This window comes from Tigriopus californicus, chromosome 11 (assembly GCF_007210705.1).
Source record: "Tigriopus californicus strain San Diego chromosome 11, Tcal_SD_v2.1, whole genome shotgun sequence".
Lineage (NCBI taxonomy): Eukaryota > Metazoa > Arthropoda > Copepoda > Harpacticoida > Harpacticidae > Tigriopus > Tigriopus californicus.
The window spans coordinates 6,553,802-6,561,563 of NC_081450.1; positions in this window are offsets into that span (position 1 = coordinate 6,553,802).

Genomic DNA, 7,762 nt, shown 5'->3' on the forward strand with positions numbered 1-7,762 from the left:
CAGCTTTGGCATTACAAAAATGTCCCCATCCTGTTCCCATCTTTCAACAAAAATGCAGGCCACTATGAAAGCTTTCCGAGATGAAAAAACTTTTTCTGTCATAAATTCTAAAGATGTTTGAAGGGACTATGATTTTCGGCAGATGTTACGTCACTCACACTTTTATGTGTGAAAAATGTTCCAACAGTACACCTCAACATCCACTAGAAACAATGAACTATACTTTTGCTTCATGAAATGTAATGTATCAAAGTAGTTGAATTGTGAAATGCACAGAGTAGGGTACAATCTTAAAATATCTGGTTATAATAGTCCGTGGTGAAAGCAGTTCTGTGTATGACACAAATAGTTCATGAAGGCCAGTAAATTCAGCTCATGCAGAAAAACATCTGATGGTACAGTGAAGTGCCCTGAATACTAGAGAAAATCTGGCTTTTTCTGGCGTGCTTTTTTTAAATTTATTTGGCGGTGAATGGCTTGAATTGGCGTATTGGGGGAGGTCATCTGGCTTTTACAGCCTGTGGCCATGCTGGCAGCACTGGACGCCACTGTCAGATAGGCTGGCTGACACCGCTGACACCCACCCTTCACGGACAGACCAATTCGCTGTGTGGGTATTATTCGATCGAGTGAAAGAATCCGTAGTGACCGACCTGCTTCCTGGATCTGAACCAACCGACCTGTGGCTCCTCGCATTCTTCAGTACCCGCTCCCGGGGCGCATCTCACATTCGCCATTCGAGCCATTGGGGCGAGGCTTACCCTAGAAAACGCATGCTGATTCGTCATCTCCTGGCTCGTCCTCCTGGGGATCCTCAAGAAGCGAAGAGGCTCCATCGGTGGGTGGGTTTAGACCCATGGCCACGGTTTGACTGGGACTAGACTAGCCGCGGTGGCCGTCAGTCATGTCCTCGGGTCATCGACGCTGGGTCGAGCGGGAGACGGTAGGCCTCGCACGTGTGACATGGGCGATTTGAGCGACCTCTTGGAATGCTCTGTGTTTTGGACACGTGGGGCGCAACACAAAGTCCGGCTTGTAGCAGCTGTTAGAATGTAATATGGTTACACTTGTCCGTTTCCTTACCCACTCTCTGTCAAGGTTATTAAGTTCCGTCTGTTTTTCTTTTAAGTATCCCCGTCACCCTGTATGTAATAGAATGTAAAAGCTGGTTGTGTTGTCCGCCATTAAAAACCCACGTGTTTAAGAACTTGTCTTGGTTATTATCCCACGGAACGACATCCAGCTAGAAATCTAACAAAAGCAAATGAAAATTGTGTTTATTTGGCCATACCTTGATTTCAGTAAAAAATTTCATTGCCGTTTTGTCCAAAATTGTGCCACATCTGATGCATTTATTGAGAAAGTAGCCGTGAGAACAGTGATTGCCCCAGAAGTTGATATCACCATTTTGAAAACGTTGAAAACCTCAATTGAAACAGTAATGTTTGTACTCGATCTACACTAACCACATGTCTATGTTATTTCTAGAGAATGTAATTGATGATCATACAAGTGATGCATGATTCACAATTCAAGCCCGTCAATTTGTGCCCAAAAGTGTGTTGTATATTTATCAAGTGCTCTAAATTATAAAACTGAAAGTGCGATGATATAAAATTGCCGAGGCACAACTTGCATTCTTGCAAAGCATCCTCAAGGCTTAGGAAAAAATTTCCAATTTCCTTGATATTTGGGTCAAAAAACGCCTAAAGTCAATAAAGAACGCCAGCTGCCCACCTAAATCAACCTATCCGTCAATGTTGAAAATTTTCTCTTTGGACAAAGTTCAAAAACACCAGGCCACGGCCAAATTCATCTTCCTCGGCAAAAAAAATATCTCTTCGCCAGACAGAATTTATAAACGCCAGAAGTAGCAAAATCTGGCGGGGTAAATAGCCATCTGGCAGCACTGATGTGGTCCTGCTCAAGGAATACGATGGTTCGGTCACAGCGTCACAGAGGAAGAAAAGCCCAGAAAGTTCGTTGCCAGTCAGTCAGTCAGGCCGATCAGTTTTTTAGGGCGAATGGTTGACAGCTGAACGGCTGTCTTTAAAAGTATGGTTTCTGCTTGTAGAGGCGCTGCCTTCGATTGGCTGGAGTGGCTCTGTTACATGATTACCCATTTAGCTGCATTGGAAAACCATAACGGACTTTATTGTTTTATCTTCAATGATGGGATCTCATGTCAGCTGTCGAAAAGGTGACTAGATGGCTAGCTCCAGGGCAGTGATGGGCTCGACTTGATCTTTTTGTGTTGGTTGGCTTAATTGATTGAAATCTCAGGATATTTACTTTTTTACAGATATTTGATCAATATTCAAATAAGTTCAGTGTTGTTAAACTGCCAGGATTTCAAGAGTGAACTTCCTTTACTAATGTTTTATTATTTTGTACGCACTAGGCCCACTAGGCCCTAGCGGAGTCATTACTTACATTTAAAACTTGAGTTTCGAGTCTCCGTAAGCTTATGAAAAAGCAAACAACTACAAAGGAGTTGATTTCAATATTTGACTCATTAAAAAGAGCACTGGACAATTCCTTCCGGCAAGCCTTATTGTCAGGGTGACCAAGAACTTAATAACAATAATACATTACATGCTCTGTGTTGCGCCATTGGATTCTTCATTTTACTGAAATTGCTCCGGCAATTTTGCACACGTGCTTGTCCACGAGATCCACGAGGATCCATATACAACGAAATTGAAGGTTCAAAGTTCAACCGGTATGGTGCGCTAAAATGTGGTACTTTTCTAATTATGTTTCCAAGAGGCCGGTTCTTTGAATCGCATCTAGTTCATGCCCTAATTCATAGGTAAGTTTACCGTTAGTTTAGCGGTGACTTAAGTCATAAGCTTTATCGCGTTCTTTGAATCCCGGCTAATTCATGTTAAGTTACCGGTGAATTGGCCGAGGTCAATTCTTGCCGTCTAGTTTAGCCAACGAATTAGTGAATGAAATAGTCGCGACCAAATAGTGGACATAAAGAAAGAAAAAAAAAGGACGCAAAAGTGTTGTCGTGAACTAATTCATGTGTCAAATGAGTCAGACGCGATTTTAAGAACCCGCCTCAGGTGTCAAACCGATCTGAAGAACTGAAGGCAACTTAGAACACAACAATCATGTATGTTACAGAGTAAAGATGAACAAACCAGCGTCACCAAAATCGTCTATTGGACTATTGTGGTGCTAATATCCCAAAATATATATAATTTACCATCCATACCCAGCTACTGTGACATGTCAAATGTAAAAAAAACCACATTCTTTAATGCAGATGAAGCAGGATAACATTTTTCAGCTCAGGGCGGTTTTTTCCATTGAAGTTTGAAGGCTACATCGAGCTTTTAACGAAGTTTTGAATTTAAAAAAATGGCGTAAGAATTAGAACTCTCGTATTACATTGGGAGAGGCTGGAAAGGTTGGGACTGTGCAGTATTCAAAGAAGGTACGAAAGGTATCCGATATTGTACGTTTTCAATAGCATTCATGAGCTTTGTCCCAACCCAAGATTTAGGGTCATTTGTAGTGACCGTAGAGGCTTAACGTGCGTTTTGAGAGCACCTTCAAGCCTTCGGGTATCCAAGCTACTTAGAACAATGAAGTCCAAATCTTTTCTTTCTCGGGCTCCTGCAATGTTCAATTTGCTGCCCTCGAATATTCGTAGGGCGTATTTATGCGTTGATCCAATAGCAGAATTTAAGTGAGACTTGGACAAGTTTTTGACTAAAATTTCTGATCAACCTTACATTCAAGGGTTGCCAGATACGCCAACTCTAATTCGTTGGTGGATCAAGTAAGGTATGAGAAGAAAAGTTAAGTAATTTGAATACATTTTTCATCTTGAAATGCTGGGATTCCAATCCCAGTAGCGGTAAGAAGTCCGCAAAAAGGGGGAAAATTTTTCCAATTTTCTAAGGAGGAGATAAGTTACTCCCCCAACAACTCTGGGCCCACTTCTCTCAGGTCGAATACCGCGAATGTCTTCGAAAAATTCATGAAATTCAAACTCGTAGAACCTTTCTGTTTGTCAGCACGGGTTTCAAGCACATTTAGCACGGTTACCCAATTGATTGAGAGCATAGATCAGACCATTGAAGGACTGCGAGTCAGAGTCAGTTGATGTAGTCAATCTCAAATTTGCAAAGATTTTTTGGCAAGGTAGATCATGATGGCCTTTTCATTAGCATGTTCCATGAGATTGGGATACAAGGCAAGGTTCTCAATTAGTGAAGAAGTTTCATTTGTGGTAGGAAGCAATTAGTTAAGGTCGAGGGATCCCTTAGTGACATATGATGTGTTCCTCAGGGATCCATATTAGGTCCCCTTCCTATCATCATTTTCATCGTTCCACTTCAGTAGCTTAGCTTTACTGGCAGTAGGTCTTCTCTTTCTGATGATACGAAGTTAGTTTAGGGTAGATATGGCCAAGATTCCGATAGTTTAGTGGATATTGTGTTCAAAAAGCCCTATCAAGTTCCCAGGGAAATTCCAAAACACATCTTGGCATTTTTCTACCTCAAAAACTCATGGAACTTTAGTCCACATAAATACTTACATGCCTAAAAACATTATAAAAACTAAACATTTTCAAAAACCTATGCAATGTAAATTGGGAGCACGCAAAGTTAGCAAGTGATTGTAAACTATGATGCCATCTATTGCACGGCTACTGAATTACATAGGATTTAGTGGTCCAAATTTCATCGTGTTTAGCCCCAAAATGCCCAGGTTCTACTTTAATTCAAATTGAAATCGATTTTCAATATAACAAAACTGAAAAATTATTTTTCCCCTTTTTGCATAATCTTAAATTAACTCAAAATGTTATACCGGATGCGTCATAAAGAAATGTACTGGTAAAGTTTTTTGTTCTACATCAGGAAATAAATAAGTTAACGAGACAAAACAAAAATGAAATGTCGCTTAAAACTTACAAAAGATGTAAAATTGCCTTTCATTTTACTGAAGTGCCAATAACTACACAATCCAATCATGTTCCCAAAATATTTGAACAATACACGTGACAGTTTCATTTTCAAAATTGTCACTTTTTGCAATAATTAATTTCTATGTGCTAGCGATGTTTTTATTCAACGTTAATAAAATTTTGACAAAGTTCAAGATCAAACTTAATTAAAGTTGCAATTGACAAGTATGGCATCAAAATTGTGAAATATTGACACAAAGCAAGTTTTGAGTTATATTTCAAACAATTTTCAGGTTTTTCTACCTACTTCAGAATAGTGAAAAATTTCCTTTTATATTTTAGGCATAGAAAAAGCTTATTGCATTTCTTGGCAATTGCTTTAATATATAACCGGAGCAATTGGTAGTCAAATTTGATGCAAATGCAATCTTTGAAATCGAGATATGTTATCATTGGCTCCATGGATTTGAATAAAATTTTAGTTTGAAGCGCAACTAAGGTTACTCCCAACATCTATTGATTACGTGTTTAAAAATGTCATCTCTTTGTAGGTTTTAAGTGGATTTATATTTTAATCTGAGCTAGAATCCAATATTAAAGAGACGAAAACTGATGACCCTGAATGATGTAAGCGGAATGTTGTTGTTGCGACTTTTGAGAACAACATCCAGCAACTGATCAAAAAATATACAACGTGTTTTTTTGGGATTAAGAAAATACAGTCCATTTTTGGTGAAATCATTGAGTTATTAGAAAGGATATTGATTGCGGTAAAACGCCCAAACAAATATGATTTTTTACAAAAGTTGTTCCTTTGTTTCAATAACAACGGAAAATTGTTATTAGAAGTCTTGGGATTTGCAAAAAACACTATCAGTATTGTGAGTAACACCGTGAAGAGGAATGAAAAACGTCTTAAAGCAAATCTAGAATTAAATATGTGGGCGGTGGCGGGTCAGATTGGAATGCGTGAGTTTTCTGTTGAGCAATTTATCAAATCCGTCAGCTGGTCAAATTTTAATACGAGGGAAACCCTCTGCATTATCAATGAATGTGAACCACTCATATTGTCTACTCTAAGGTCAATCTATGCACAATTAAAGGCTTGGATGCTAGCACAATGATCCTTCAGCCAGATCAAAACACAACTGTCTTTATCTAGCCCACAACCAGTCAATAACCCCCAAAATTTCAAGCAAATCCGTTTTTGTGGCCCCAGGAAAGAGCAGGAACAGAGCTGGGTCAATATGCCTTTGTGATTGCATCGATATATCCTACTTCAAGGACTTTATTTGTTATCCTAGGCTCAGCAAATGAGTCATCCAACCCTGTCTGGTATGAGAAAGAATTTCGTCTCTCTGCGGCCAATTACCTGGATATGATGACAAGTAGAATTATTACTTATATCCTAAAAGTGGCTGAGGGCCATAGCAGAGTGTTTCTATTTCAACAAGAGGGCGCCCTTGTCCATACAGATAACAAGACGTAGGCCTATTCTAAGGCCGTGAATAACCCATTTTTTTGATCAAGGATCACACATTGCTCCTTACCTGGTATTGTTATATTACCCAATGTGGCTGTGAATTACAGCCAAAGCCTGCAAAACAAAACTCTGCTTCAAAAAAGTCTTGATGGTCACACTTACCCATACCTATAGGGGCTTCAAATCCCAATTCATCCTCAGCAATTGCTCCGCGTTTTGTCATCAGCTGGAGGCATGTACGAACATCAAGAGCAGGACTTATTTATAGCTTCTGGTGAATAATGTCAAAAAGTTCGAAAATAAAATTTCGACTAAATCGGTTCATTATTGGCAGAGATATGACCATTTCAAACTTTTTCGTCCCAAAGTCCAGTTCTTTATGACGCACCCGGCACAACCATATTCAAAACCCTCAAAAAGCAAATTTTTGGAAATATGTTTTAGAAACGTCCAAAGGACGGAAAGTGTGAGTGGTCCTCACCGAAAGTGGTCTTCAAATTGTCGCTCAAGGGTGGGCTTCCACAACTCTCCAAAGACTCCTCTCTTGTTCGTGGTCGAGACATGGTTGAGGAAATGCCAAAAGTTCGTTGATGTCACTGCCATTTGACACCATTATGAAAAATTGTGATCATTTCAAGGAAAAATGTAGTTCAGCACCCTGAGGTTTTTGAGTTTTCCATCATAAACTACTGAGGATTCAATTCCAAATAGTAAGGCAGTCCGCAAAAATGATAAATCGACAGAAATAGATGTGAGGCACAAAAAACAGTTTTAACACAGGGTGTGCGATTTCAATTTTTTCGTTGCGCATATTTTCAAATAAAGCTCGAAAAAGTCTAGATTTTTGGTGAAACCCTTTTTGCCGAATGATTCACCCAAATTTTTGAATTATCAAACTTGACAAACTCAATACAACGGTTTTTGGTAAATGAAAAAGACATACAGTAAGAGTGCAAAACGAAAAAAGTGTATGTTTGCAATCGTACTTTTAAGACCCGAACAATCATAAAAAGTTTACATTGTTCTTAAAAGGCAAGGTCTCTCAATTGCCCAGCAAAATATGTCTTCCACATTGGGAAGGAAATAGGCGTTTTCTGCCCATCCACACCTCCGCTCAAAACTCCACCCAGCTCTCTTCCTCCCTGCCAAAATTCCCTTCAGGCATTGATTCTTGAATTCAATGAGCAAGAAATCCTAACGTCAGGCATTCATATTCCAGAGATGTGCACAGTTCTTTTTGAGTAGAACATTTTCACGAGGATAGCATTATTTCAATTAATAAGTTGGAGGGTGTTAGTTAGAGCTCTCTTGTCCTATTTCTATTTCTGATGCAATTACTTAATTGAAAAGGT